Source organism: Zea mays, chromosome 5 (assembly GCF_902167145.1).
Source record: "Zea mays cultivar B73 chromosome 5, Zm-B73-REFERENCE-NAM-5.0, whole genome shotgun sequence".
In the NCBI taxonomy this organism is placed as follows: Eukaryota; Viridiplantae; Streptophyta; class Magnoliopsida; order Poales; family Poaceae; genus Zea; species Zea mays.
The window spans coordinates 107,707,458-107,723,281 of record NC_050100.1 but is presented as its reverse complement, the minus strand read 5'-3'; positions in this window follow the sequence as shown (position 1 = coordinate 107,723,281).

Here is a 15,824-nt window from a genome sequence, read left to right as displayed (position 1 = left end):
TCAAGGGAGCCACGAGCACCAGAGCGCCAAGACGAAGATCTCCGACCACGAGTCGAGCCCGAAGCGACGACGGGGCGCGAATCTACGGCGGTGGCTCCCGACTTCTCTCTGAGCTGGCGCCGATGGTGGATTAAGGTGTTGTGCATTGGTTGTGGGCACATGCGTATGAGACGAGGGGGAGGCCACGAGGGTCGGTATTTATGGTCCGAAGAGCCACGGTCCCGACTGGTGCTCAACCCGAGATCTACCGCGGCGGATTCAGTGGGTTCAGTTGGCTCGGCGCCGTTCTGTTGCAAGTTCACGGCCAAGATAGATGGAGGAGTTGACGCCATAGCCCACACGGCAGAGGACGGAGGGATCTGCAGGACGGGGCCCGCGCGTCATCCACGGCGCGTGAGTGTGAGACTGAAGAACGGAGGCCGACCACTAGGGCCCGCCCATCAGCGCGACCAGGGAGCGAGGTTGGGCTGACGTTGCACGCATGAGGTTATGGGCCAATATGGGGAACTAGGGTCCACGGAGGAAAGGGAAAAATGGACTCATGTAGGAAAATCGGCCCAGGAGGCTACTTCTCCATTTTTATTTCTTTTTTGTTTTATTTTCTATTCCCCTTTTTCTTTTCTATTTTCTTTTCCTTTTCTCTTCAATTTTATTCTCAAATCCAAACTTCAATTCCACTTTAAATTCAAAGTGTGTGGCAAATTCATCTTCACATTAAATGTTCAGTTTGAACATAGTATGGTAATTATTTATTTATTTATAAAATTTATTTTTTTTGTAGTATTTCTCTCATTCTATATTATTTCCAATTTTCCCTAATTTGCACTTTTGGGGTTAATTCCAAATTCTCAATTCATTATTATCTTTTTCATCCATGTTACTATTTTATTAAATGCACAAACAACTAAACTCCATCATGGAATGCGCATTCACGTATTTATTTATTTGTCATTTGACTACTTTACTTACTTTAGTTGCATATGCACAAAGGAAAGGAGATCAAGAAATCCTCAAAATTCTTGCATAGAAGTATATTTATTTATTTATTTATCCCATTATCTTTCTCTTATACCAATTTTGGGCATTACACTACTCCACTACCTCTAGACACATGAGGGCTTTTGGTTGAGGGGTTGGTTTGCCAAAAGCAGTTGTTTAATTGTGAGCCAAGTATTAGCTTCAAATTCTAGTTGTAGAATTAACTAGGTTTGCACCATTTCTAAGCAACCATGGTAACAAGCAACTATAACAAGCAGCATCTTTAAGCATCAACCTCATTTCAATTTTTACTCAATGTAGTACATCGATCAAGCAGTCTCATTGGCTGCGAGAAGCAGACGATTCGAATCGAGTTTCAACCTTGAAAGGTGAACCTAAACACACGACATGCAGGTGGCACTCCAGCCCCACCCTCTTCAACCATCACCGTCGATTCCCAGTACGTGGAACAGAGCCCACTCCCCTTGCATACAAAGCCCCACTACCCCAGACCCCGCCGTGCAGTGACTGCTTTTGGATCCACCACTAGCTATTATGGGAAACCTCATTTTAGAGCAAGTAGGAAGAAAGTCCACGCGCAGGTTCAATCAGGTACTAGGCTTACCGATTACCATAATTTTCAGCATGTGTTTAGTACATTCAAACGCTTGATACAAAGTATCCGCACGTTAATCCTTGTTCCAAATTTCATTCCATAGATAGGGCATCCCCCAGGAATCCATGTCCATAGACAATCATAAATTCCATTATCAAAAGTATGACCAACAATACCTGATCTCGCGCGAGTGCTAGAAAAATCACTCGACTTCTACCGAGATCTCTACTTAGTGTAGTAGCTACTCAACCTAGCGTACTAGTATTCATTTCAAAACGAACCTAGTTCATGCATCCATGGTTTTAAACAACTCCTACACGTAGTGCACAATACAAGCATACAAATAGAGTTGCAGTAAAATAACATGTAAGAGGTTATGCATAAAATGGGGGCTTGCCTTCTTGAGTTGAGCCGAGAAAAATGTCTTCCGAAGTGGGATTCGGGTCTTGGGCAACCTCGATCATAGTCAGATTACTCTCTTGTTGAACACTTTTGCACGTCGGGACTAGCACGTACTCTCCGTCAGCAATGTTACAGTCTACACGAGATGCACATGCAGTAACAGTTGATTAGATCATTATCATTAGTTTCACCTTTATATATATAAATTCCTTTAAAGTAAAATATTCGAGAAAGTGGTGTCAAACTGAGACTATGGTTTTCTTTTTTTTGCATCTACACATTTAGAGTATTTTAGGCCAACCTCAGTCTCCAGACCTTTCTTCTTTTTGCTTGGTTAATCAAATTCAAATTATAATTCTTGCTGATCGGATCGGCGAGGGTTACATTATAGATATATTTTTGACTTCTATCTATATTCTAGGTCTCATTGTAAGGAATCGATTATGCATACAATTACTATTGGTCACAAGATCTAGTCCGTTATTAATCACGATATATCTAGGGATCGAGGTTGAGGCCTACAAGACGATTTATGACTACGATTATTCTCGTATTTTACAAGATTACTCTAAAAATAATAATACAACACTCGAGTTCCTCTATATAGAGGAAGCTTAACATTAGGAGTGTGACAAAACTAGTTTGATATTTTTCTAATTTCTCTATGATTATGTAGAGATTTACATAGATCTCAATACGAGTTAACTTTATTTTTACTCATATGGTCCTAGATTTTATACAGAGGTTTCCGATCTGGTTTAAATTGTTGCAAACGAATCTCATGGCCATGAAAGAGGTGAACTCTAGATTGGGACTAACCAGGGTTGATTGACATGTTTAAATACTGGATTTAAGATCGAGTGAACGTGGGAAATTTGTTTGGCTCACAAAATCAGAGTTGGAGAAGGCTAAAAAGTCGACGTTGGTGAGGATGTTGGCGTGTGCAGCAGAGAGAGATACCACGCTATGGCTTTTCTTCAGCGAGCTACAACCAGTTGCAATGCCTGATGCGAGGGATCATTGGCCGAGCTGGGGGAAGAGAGCCAACAACGTGGGTTGGAACGGTGTGCTGTGGTCGTGCGTGTAGAGAAGCCAAAATGGATATGGGAGACAGGACTAGGCGCAGCTGCTGCAGTGTTCTGTGATGGAAATTAGCTATGTGTTTGGTTGTGGGACAGCCAGAACAAGGACGTCCCCTGCCGTCGTCTCTCGTCCCTTCAATTTTGAGGGATAACTGGGGACAACATTGGTATAGTCCTGTCCCAATCCCTGACCCTGAACCAAACAATCATATTTGAGTGATCGTCCCGTCCCATCCCGTCATGTCATTGCAACAAACACACTCTAGAATGACCAGATAGGGACGAGCAGCTTCTAAGTGTGTCCAGAACCCCAGGATGAGGTGGCACCTGCCCATTAGAGGTTATGCATGCGCTAGAGGGTCGGTCTCAACACCACGTAGTGTGTGCATGCTCGCATGCGTGGCAAGTACGCACGCTCAGGTATTTAGGTGAGCGTTCACGATCTTTCTTTTTTTGTTTTGTTTTCTTTTATTAATTAAGTTAGTATTAGTTTTTATATTCTTTTTGTTTTTCTTTTATAATACAACGTCGATATATATATAAATATATATATATTCTTATTTATTTATATAAGTATATACGTGTAAATATATATTGTTTACTTAAAAAATGCTTTTGAGTTTATTGTGTTACGGACTAGATTATTTGCTTGTTTTTTACCCTACAATGATGATTTGTAATAATGTTTTCGCACAATGTATTCAACCCATGTGGAAAAACCGTGTTCAGGAGGAGTTATAATTTTCACTATTAACTTTGGTAGACTCCTTCTGTGATTATTTTGGTATAAATATTCAAGATGTTACAGATGATGGTCTATACTTCACTCATTTTAAAGAACATCCGAAGAGTGCTACACTATAGCTAATTTCACCACACAAACAAAAATCAGCTAACTACAAGCGGTACCGATTGATCCTACTGAACGCATCATTCGCTTCATCCATCTAACAATTTAGCTAATAGGAATAATAGACCAGCCTACCGACCCAACCAACTAACAAAACAACCAATCGCATATTGCGATTCACACATACCATCACAGGGAAAACACAGATCACTATACATGGATCAAAACAACGCTGATCACAAGTTATTTTTTTGAACACCATACCTGCTACCTGAAACATGGACTCGGCGACGTAGAACTGGAGTTGTCGACGACGGGTTCGACGTCATCGTAGCTTACCCGATGACGGCGAGGTCTTTTCCCAAGGTTGTGAAGTGGTCATCGATGAGAGAGAGAGCGCGAGCTCGATCCTGGGCGTGGACGCGAGTTGGAGCGGAGTAGAACACGGCTATGACAGTTTTGCACTGCGAGGACGCTGAAGCAGACGCAAAGGCGAGCACAGTGATGCTGGGGAAGCCGAGCACGACCAAGGCACGACGGCGTGAGGCGAACAACACATGTCGAGGCTGCTGGAGACGTCGACGCGCTGCACAAGACCAAGCTGCACAATAAAGAAACCGTTGAGGCATTTCGTCGAACAACTGGCGAGCAGCAAAGGAGCTTGGGGAGGGTGCGACGAAGACGCAGGTGCAATGGAGAGCTAAGCCGTGAAACATGCCGGCAAGCTGGAGACAGAGGAAGGGGCATCACGATCTACAGAAACTGAGCAGGGAGAAATGGAGCAGGGTTGGCGGCGTCCTGCGCAGGGAGAAAGCGCGCGCGACCAGGAAGGTGATCGCTGGACTTGGCTTCATCGAGGCAAGCAGGGAGACTGATCGACGGCCGCGTGGAGGGGCTTAGTGCCTCTGGGTAGATAGTAGCAGGACGAGTGGGACGGAGCCCTGCTGGCACTAAGGCGAACGACGACAGCTGGTGTAGAGCGCTCGGCCATCTCTTAGGCATTCATGCGATGCTCTTGGGGCTTGCTTGAGCCATTAAAGTGCCTTTGAGAGTTTATAAATGTGATTAGGGTTCTCAATATCTTCAAAGCCGGGAGGTTGCTCAACATAGACCTCTTGCTTGATTGGTCCATTGAGGAAGGCACTTTTCACATCCATTTGATAGAGCTTAAAGCCATGGTAAGTAGCATAGGTAAGTAATATACGAATGGACTCAAGCCTAGCTACGGGTGCATAGGTTTCACTGAAATCCAAACCTTCGACTTGTGAATATCCCTTGGCCACAAGTCGGGCTTTGTTCCTTGTCACCACACCATGCTCATCTTGCTTGTTGTGGAAAACCCACTTGGTTCCTGTAACATTTTGATTAGGACGTGGAACTAAATGCCATACCTTATTCCTCGTGAAGTTGTTGAGCTCCTCTTGCATTGCCAACACCCAGTCCGAATCTCTTAATGCATCTTCCACCCTGTATGGCTCAATAGAAGACACAAAAGAGTAATGTTCACAAAAATGAGCGACACGAGATCGAGTTGTTACCCCCTTATGAATATCGCCGAGGATGGAGTTCACGGGGTGATCTCTTTGAATCGCTTGATGGACTCTTCGGTGTGGCGGTCTTTGACCCTGTACTTCTTGATCATCTTTCTTTTCTTGATCATTGTCATCTCCCCCTAGATCATTGTCCTCCTCTTGAGGTGGCTTGATGACGACATCACTGCCATCAATACAACCACACCAGCGACCCCCTTCACCATTTAATCATGGACCAGTGAAACGAGTCCGTGCATGTAAATTTAATTATCAGGTGAACTCGTTCCTTGTTGTTGAAGCTAATCATTCCTTAAATGAGGTACTAATACCTTGTGATTACTTTATTATGCTAAGGTGTTTGGGAGGTGAACCATCTAGAATTTGAGAAGTCAACAAGGCAATAAAAGCTACTCCACTTGATGGGATTTCGTAACTGCAGCAAGTGCAAGTTGAAGAGGCCATATCTTCCAACTTCCAAGGCCGTTTAGATGATGAGGACATCACCGCCATCAATACAACCACACCAGCGACCCCCTTCACCATTTAATCATGGACCAGTGAAACGAGTCCGTGCATGTAAATTTAATTATCAGGTGAACTCGTTCCTTGTTGTTGAAGCTAATCATTCCTTAAATGAGGTACTAATACCTTGTGATTACTTTATTATGCTAAGGTGTTTGGGAGGTGAACCATCTAGAATTTGAGAAGTCAACAAGGCAATAAAAGCTACTCCACTTGATGGGATTTCGTAACTGCAGCAAGTGCAAGTTGAAGAGGCCATATCTTCCAACTTCCAAGGCCGTTTAGATGATGAGGATATCACCGCCATCAATACAACCACACCAGCGACCCCCTTCACCATTTAATCATGGACCAGTGAAACGAGTCCGTGCATGTAAATTTAATTATCAGGTGAACTCGTTCCTTGTTGTTGAAGCTAATCATTCCTTAAATGAGGTACTAATACCTTGTGATTACTTTATTATGCTAAGGTGTTTGGGAGGTGAACCATCTAGAATTTGAGAAGTCAACAAGGCAATAAAAGTTGCTCCACTTGATGGGATTTCGTAACTGCAGCAAGTGCAAGTTGAAGAGGCCATATCTTTCAACTCCCAAGGCCAATGAAGGCAAATAAGCACTTCATGGAAAGCACTCTTCGTCTACTTCTTGGTGGAGAAAGAATCAACTAGAGATACCAAATGAGGCGTCCAGAAACTGTCGAGAGAACTTCTTGACTCCACCAGTCCGAGGGAATTCGTAACTGCAGCAAGCACCATATTAAATGGAGCATATCTTTCATCTCCTAAGGTTGTTTAGTGCAAATAAGTACTTGTTGGAAAGCTCTCTTCGTCTACTTTCTGGCGGCTGAAGAATCAATGGGAGAAACCAAACGACACGTTCAGAAACTGTCGAGAGAGCTTCGTTCTCCACCAGAACTTCTTTCTATTCCTCTATTTAAGCAACTAGCAGCACCAAAGAACTTGGGTTTTTGTTTGATGTAAGTTTAGCCTTTGCTACTTCCTTGTAAACGCGTGTGTCGGCTAGACCACCCGGATACTTGAAACAGAACCCCAACTCTATCAGATATGTGAGCGTCTGCTTTTTATCTTGTTCTTGCTTGTTCTCGATTGCTTGCAGGTTCAAGGCTGTTCTTGGCACGGCAAGAGCAACAACAACAGGAGCCGATGTAACTATCGCTAAGGCGCAGCACCCTTGTGGTTGTTGTAGTCGGATAGCACAACGTCGACCTCCACCCCAAATCGTAGTTATCAGGAGACGGTGTACCTGTCGCTCAAGGCGCCACACCATCTTGGTTGTGGTAGTCGGGCAGCCAACGTCGTTTCTCCAACAAGTTTTCCACCTTCATCATCTCTCATCGAAAGATCGGGCACCCTTCTACCCGTTGGGTTTATCAAGTGGTATCAAATTTCAGGTTGCTCGGTGAGAGAACTCAATCTTCCTTGTTTTATTTACCTACAGTCCACTTTTGCCCAAAGATATATTTAGATCAGAAATTCACCTAAAAACAGTTTGAGCCTTTGCTTTACTACTTAGTTTTCGACTTGTTGAATTCACGATTGCTGCATTTGGGTCGAGTTGCTGGTCTAAAGTTTTCTTACCGCTAGAGTTTCGAGTTCGCGCCACCTTGTTTCAATCACCAGTTTAGACCTCTTGCTGCAATCCAACCAAAAAGAAGAGAAAGCAAAAGGCGAGTGCATAAAAAAAGCCGCACTAATCAGCAAAACAAAAAAAAGACACGTGCAAAAAAAAAGAGAGAGAGAAAAACCAGTTCTGAATTTTGGTAGATAAAATTTGTAAGTGCAACAAAACAAAAGGCAGTTTGTGTGCCTTCTTTTTATAGTTTCAGAAATCCAATTGATGTTCTGACCTTTTGGTGATACTATTTGTGTAACGGCTCGCGTCTCTATTACGGTTTGGACTAGGACCAGCACAACACCATTGTAGAACGTTTATTCAACTTGTTGTGGCTAACGTGGTACTAGCTATTCCTTGGAACTATTGAAATTGCAGCTACCTATAAATCCACAAATTTTTCTACAACACCACCAGGTTGTGCTAGCTGCCACCGTTGTTGTTGTTCTTGCTGTTTGCCGGCACCTCCTGTATTGCGTGGTGAGAATTTGTAACAACTTGCTTAACCGGTTTGAGAATGAGAGATTACAACAATGATTCCTAATAGTTTATAGGATCAAAGATATTTTTATTGTTTTCTTGTCTTTACTAAACATGGCAGGTGATATGGAGATTTTTGAGCCAACTGAACATTATATTCAAGGCATCATTCGACACTTGCCTTCATATGCCGGTAAATTCGATCCTCATGCATACATTGATTGGGAGCTAAAGGTAGATAAGGAATTTGATAAGCATGATCTATCTCAAAAACAAAAGATTTATATTGCCTCTAATTTGTTAACTGAGCACACATTGATGGAATGGAAATACATTTGTAGGCACAACAAAGTGCCACAATCTTGGGAAGACTTCAAACTTCATTTTAGAGATGCATTCATTCCTGCATACTATTCTGATCATTTGCTTTCTAAATTAGACACCTTAAAGCAGGGTGCTAGGACTGTGAAAGATTATTATTATGATTTTAAAATTTGTACCATGTTTGCTCGTTTAGATGAATGCATGGAAGATGTAATGACTAGGTTCATGAAAGGACTCAATTATGAAATTCAGACTATAGTCATGCATGAAGCATACAAACACATTTCTCACTTGTTTTTGCTTGCATGTAAAGCTGAAAATGAGATTCTATTATACAATTATACAAGCACTGAACATGTGAGCCATATTTCCTCTTTTGCATCTGCTCTACATGCTGATCAAGAACACAAAATAATGAAACCAGCTGTTGTTTTTCCATCATCACAAGAAGAATTGATTGCTGACACTTGTGATAGTGAAGATTTGTGGTATAATGATTCACATGTACTAAGGCAACAACTAGTAAATGAACATGTTACATCTGTTATTGAACCAAACATTTTGGCTAAAAAGGAACATGTAATTTGTATTGCAAACGAAACTGAAGAAATAAATTTGCTCTCTTCTTTAAATACTTGGGGCTATATTGAGTTTAATGATCTTTTTGAGCTCGGTAATTTGGAAAATATTTTATTTGCTAGATCAACTATACCTTGTCCTTCTCATGTTATATTTTACATTGCTGGCAAGTACAACAACATAGGACAATTTCTTGTGCGTAGAATTTCTATTTCATCTAGATATGTTGTTTCTTCACTTTGTGCAAATAAGATATTGGTATGTTCTCAAGAAGAAAAGAATCTCTTGTTTCCATGTACTTTAGTAGAAGTTTCAGGTTTATATTTGAAAGACATTGATAAAAGCTTAGTCATCAACATCAATCATGATGCAAAACCGAGGACGGTTTGCTGTCAAGAAGGGGAGAATGATGAGAACATAAACTGCACAGATATGGCCATGTTAATGGCTCCTGCTACAAAGACATTGAGGAACAAAGAAGTTGATTGGGGACCAAGTAATGATATTTCCAACATTTCCAACCAAGCAAGCACATCATCAAATTTAAAGATATACTTGGTTGAGGAGCACACGCTAGAGTCGAGGACGACTCTATTACAAGAAGGGGAGGATGATGAGGACATCACTGCCATCAATACAACCACACCAGCGACCCCCTTCACCATTTAATCATGGACCAGTGAAACGAGTCCGTGCATGTAAATTTAATTATCAGGTGAACTCGTTCCTTGTTGAAGCTAATCATTCCTTAAATGAGGTACTAATACCTTGTGATTACTTTATTATGCTAAGGTGTTTGGGAGGTGAACCATCTAGAATTTGAGAAGTCAACAAGGCAATAAAAGCTGCTCCACTTGATGGGATTTCGTAACTGCAGCAAGTGCAAGTTGAAGAGGCCATATCTTTCAACTCCCAAGGCCAATGAAGGCAAATAAGCACTTGATGGAAAGCACTCTTCGTCTACTTCTTGGTGGAGAAAGAATCAATTAGAGATACCAAATGAGGCATCCAGAAACTGTCGAGAGAACTTCTTGACTCCACCAGTCCGAGGGAATTCGTAACTGCAGCAAGCACCATATTAAATGGAGCATATCTTTCATCTCCTAAGGTTGTTTAGTGCAAATAAGTACTTGTTGGAAAGCTCTCTTCGTCTACTTTCTGGCGGCTGAAGAATCAATGGGAGAAACCAAACGACACGTCCAGAAACTGTCGAGAGAGCTTCGTTCTCCACCAGAACTTCTTTCTATTCCTCTATTTAAGCAACTAGCAGCACCAAAGAACTTGGGTTTTTGTTTGATGTAAGTTTAGCCTTTGCTACTTCCTTGTAAACGCGTGTGTCGGCTAGACCACCCGGATACTTGAAACAGAACCCCAACTCTATCAGATCTGTGAGCGTCTGCTTTTTATCTTGTTCTTGCTTGTTCTCGATTGCTTGCAGGTTCAAGGCTGTTCTTGGCACGGCAAGAGCAACAACAACAGGAGCCGGTGTAACTATCGCTAAGGCACAGCACCCTTGTGGTTGTTGTAGTCGGATAGCACAACGTCGACCTCCACCCCAAATCGTAGTTATCAGGAGACGGTGTACCTATCGCTCAAGGCGCCACACCATCTTGGTTGTGGTAGTCGGGCAGCCAACGTCGTTTCTCCAACAAGTTTTCCACCTTCATCATCTCTCATCGAAAGATCGGGCACCCTTCTACCCGTTGGGTTTATCATGGCTCATCTTCTTGATCTTCTTCTTCATTGTCTTGAGCCTAATCCTCATCTTGGGTTGGTGGAGATGCTTGATTTGAAGATGATGGTTGATCTTGTGCATGAGTGGGCTCTTCGGATTCCTTAGGACACACATCCCCAATGGACATGTTCCTTAGCGTGATGCACGGAGCCTCTTCATCATCTAGCTCATCAAGATCAACTTGCTCCACTTGGGAGCCATTAGTCTCATCAAACACAAAGTCACAAGAAACTTGAACTAATCCAGTGGATTTGTTGAAGACTCTATATGCCCTTGTGTTTGAGTCATAACCAAGTAAAAAGCCTTCTACAACCTTAGGAGCAAATTTAGATTTTCTACCTCTTTTAACAAGAATAAAACATTTTCTACCAAAGACTCTAAAATATGAAACATTGGGCTTTGTACCGGTGAGTAGTTTATGATGTCTTCTTGAGGATTCGGTGAAGGTAGAGCCTGTTGATGGAGTAGCAAGCAGTGTTGATTGCTTCCGCCCAAAACCGGTCCGGAGTCTTGTACTCATCAAGCATGGTCCTCGCCATGTCCAGTAGAGTTCTATTCTTCCTCTCCACTACACCATTTTGTTGAGGTGTGTAGGGAGAAGAGAACTCATGCTTGATGCCCTCCTCCTCAAGAAAGCCTTCTATTTGTGAGTTCTTGAACTTCGTCCCGTTGTCGCTTCTTATTTTCTTGATCCTTAATCCGAACTCATTTTGAGCTCGTCACAAGAATCCCTTTAAGGTCTCTTGGGTTTGAGATTTTTCCTACAAAAAGAATACCCAAGTGAAGCGAAAATAATCATCCACAATTACAAGACAATACTTACTCCCGCCGATGCTTATGTAAGCGATCGGGCCGAATAAATCCATGTAGAGTAGCTCAAGCGGCCTGCCGGTTGTCATGATTTTCTTGTGAGGATGATGGGTACCAACTTGCTTCCCTGCTTGACATGCGCTACAAACCCTATCTTTCTCAAAATGAACATTGGTTAGTCCCAAAATGTGTTCTCCCTTTAGAAGCTTGTGAAGATTCTTCATCCCAACATGGGCTAGTCGGCGATGCCAGAGCCAACCCATATTAGTCTTAGCAATTAAGCAAGTATCGAGTTCAGCTCTATTAAAATCAACTAAGTAAAGCTGACCCTCTAATTCTCCCTTAAATGCTACTGAATCATCAGTTCTTCTAAAGACAGTAACACCTATATCCGTAAAAAGACAGTTGTAACCCATTTTGCATAATTGAGAAATTGAAAGCAAATTGTAATCTAAAGAATCTACAAGAAAAACATTGGAAATAGAATGGTCAGGAGATATAGCAATTTTACCAAGTCCTTTGACCAAACCTTGATTTCCATCCCCGAATGTGATAGCTCTTTGGGGATCATTGTTTTTCTCGTAGGAGGAGAACATCCTTTTCTCCCCTATCATGTGGTTTGTGCACCCGATATCAATTATCCAACTTGAGCCCCCGGATGCATAAACCTACAAAACAAATTTAGGCCTTGTTCTTAGGTACCCAAACGGTCTTGGTTCCTTGCACATTAGAAACAAGCACCTTGGGTACCTAAACACAAGTCTTTGAGCCCTTGTGTTTGCCCCCAACATATTTGGCAACTACTTTGCCTGATTTGTTAGTTAGCACATAAGATGCATCAAAAGTTTTAAATGAAATATTAGAATCATTTGGTGCAGTAGGAGTTTTCATTTTAGGCATTTTAATATGAGTGGTATGCCTAGAGCTAGAAGCCTCATTTTTATACATAAAAGCATGGTGAGAAATAGAATGAGACTTCTTAGCATGAATTCTCCTAATCTTATGCTCGGGATAACCAACAGGATATAAAATATATCCCTCATTATCCTGAGCCATCGGAGCCTTACCCTTAACAAAATTAGACAATTTCTTGGGGGCATTAAGCTTGACATTGCCTCCCTGTTGGAAGCCAATGCCATCCTTAATGCTAGGGCGTCTCCCATTATAGAACATGCTTCTAGCAAATTTGAATTTTTCATTTTCTATATCATGCTCATTGATTTTAGCAGTAAGTTGAGCTATGTGATCATTTTGTTGTTTAATTAAGGCTAGGTGATCATGGATAGCATCAACATTAACATCTCTACATCTAGTGCAAATAGAAATATGTTCAACAGTAGAAGTAGAGGGTTTGCAAGATCTTAATTCCTTTATCTTAGCATATAAAGTAGCATTCTCATTTCTAAGACAGGAAATAGAATCATTACAAACATTTAAATCCTTAGCCTTAGCAATTAATTTATCATTCTCAATCTTAAGGCTAGAAATTGATTCATTCAATTTGTCAATCTTAGCAGTTAAACTAGCATTATCATTTTTAAGATTGGCAATTGAATCATTACAAACATTTCTCTTTTCAACCTTAGCGATCAAATTAGCATTTTCAATTCTAAGGTTGGAGATAGTGTCATGGAAAATGCTAAGCTCACTAGTTAATTTTTCACATTTCTCTATTTCCTGAGCATAAGCATTTTTCACCTTAACATGCTTTTTATTTTCCTTAATGAGGAATTCCTCTTGGCTATCCAAGAGTTCATCCTTCTCATGAATGGCACCTATCAATTCTTTTAGTTTTTCCTTTTGTTGCATGTTAAGGTTGGCAAAAAGACTAAGCAAATCATCCTCATCTTCACTAGAGCTACCCTCATCACTAGATGTAGTATATTTAGCGGAGGCTCTATTTTACCTTCTTTTTGCCGTCATTTGCCATGAGGCACTTGTGGCCGACTTTGGGGAAGAGGAGGCCCTTGTTAATGGCGATGTTGGCGGCGTCCTCATCGGAGGAGTCGGTGGAGCTCTCATCGGAGTCCCATTCCTGGCATACATGGGCATCGCCTCCCTTCTTCTTGTAGTATCTTTTCTTTTCCTTCCTCTTTCCCTTCTTATAGTCGCCCCTATCACTGTCACTAGATAATGGACATTTAGCAATAAAATGACCGGGCTTACCACATTTGTAGCACACTTTCTTGGAGCGAGGTTTGTAATCCTTCCCCCTCCTTTGCTTGAGGATTTGGCGGAAGCTCTTGATGATGAGCACCATTTCCTCGTTGTCGAGCTTGGAGGCATCAATGGGAAGCCTACTTCATGTAGACTCTTCTTTCTTTTCTTCCGTTGCTTTGAATGCGACAGGTTGCACCTCGGGTGTGGAGGTGCCACCTTGCTCGACGATTTGTTTGGAGCCTTTGATCATCAACTCAAAGCTCACAAACTTTCCTATAACCTCCTCGGGAGACATTAGCTTATATCTAGGATCACCACGAATTAATTGAACTTGTGTAGGATTATGAAAAACAAGTGATCTTAGAATAACCTTGACCATTTCATGGTCATCCCATTTTGTGCTCCCGAGGTTGCACACTTGGTTCACCAAGGTCTTGAGCTGGTTGTGCATTGCTTATGGCTCCTCTCCTTGGTTGAGGATGAATCGACCGAGCTCCCACTCGATCGTTTCTCGCTTGGTGATCTTGGTCACCTCATCCCCTTCATGCGCGGTCTTTAGTACGTCCCAGATCTCTTTGGCACTTTTTAGACCTTACACCTTATTATACTCCTCTCGACATAGAGAGGCGAAGAGTATAGTGGTGGCTTGGGAGTCAAAATGCCGAATTTGGGCGACCTCGTCTGAGTCGTAGCCTTCATCCCCACGGATGGTACCTGCGCTCCAAACTTAACAATGTCCCAAATGCTAGCGTGGAGTGAGGTTAGATGATGCCTCATTTTATCACCCCACATACAGTAATCTTCACCGTCAAAAACCGGTGGTTTGCCTAATGGGACGGAAAGTAAAGGAGTGTGTTTAGAAATGTGAGGATAGCGTAGGGGGATCTTACTAAACTTCTTGCGCTCATGGCGCTTAGAACTGACGGACGGCGTGTCCGAGCCGGAGGTGGAGGGTGATGAAGAGTCGGTCTCGTAGTAGACCACTTTCTTCATCTTTTTCTTCTTGTCGCCACTCCGGTGCGACTTGACGCAGGGAGGTGATTCCTCCCTTTCTTTGGCGCCGGACTCCCTTGATGGAGCTTTCTGTGGCTTGTGGCCGTTTCCATCTCCCTCTTGGCGAATCCTCCCAACATCACTTCGAGTGGTTAAACTCTTAATGAAGTACCGAGCTCTGATACCAATTGAAAGTCACCTAGAGGGGGGTGGATAGGCGGAAACTGAAATTTACAAACTTTAAGCACACTTCAAGCCGGAGTTAGCGTTAGAATAAAATTGAAGTCCGGGAGAGAGGGCGAAAACAAATCAACCAAGAATATAAAGCGGATGACACAGTGATTTGTTTTACCGAGGTTCGGTTCCAATGAACCTAGTCCCCGCTGAGGTGGTCACAAAAACCGGCTCTCTTTCAACCCTTTCCCTCTCTCAAACGGTCACTTAGACCGAGTGAGCTTTCTCCTTAATCAAACGAGTCACTTAGACCCCACAAGGATCACCACACAATTGGTGTCTCTTGCTTTGATTACAAGTGCTTGAAGAACAAGAATGAGGAAGAAGAAAGTGATCCAAGAACAAGAGCTCAAAGAACACGAGCAAAACTCTCTCTCTAGTCACTAAGTGTTTGGAGTGTATTTGGGACTTAGAGAGGCTTTGGTTCTTTTGAATTGTGTCTTGTATTGATTGCACTAGCTCTTGTATTGAATGAGATGTCTAAAAAACTTGGATGCTTGGAGTGGTGGTGGTTGGGGGGTATTTATAGCCCCAACCACCAATTCAACCGTTGGGGAGGCTGTCTGTCGATGGGCACACCGGCCAGTCCGGTGCGCCACTGGACACTGTCCGGTGCGCCATCCATGTCACCCAACTGTTAGGGTTCTGACGGTTTCGATCGTTGGAGCTCTAACATCTTGGGGCACCGGACAGTCTGGTGCCGCACCGGACAGGCACTTTCACTGTCTGGTGCGCCTTCTGGCGCTACTCTGACTCTGCGCGAACTATCCGTGCACTGTTCACATTACAGGCGACCGTTGGAGTTGACTGATGTGCTCGCTAGCCGTTGCTCCGCTGGTGCACCGGACAGTCCGGTGAATTATAGCAGAGCGGCGTCTGAGAAACCCGAAGGTGA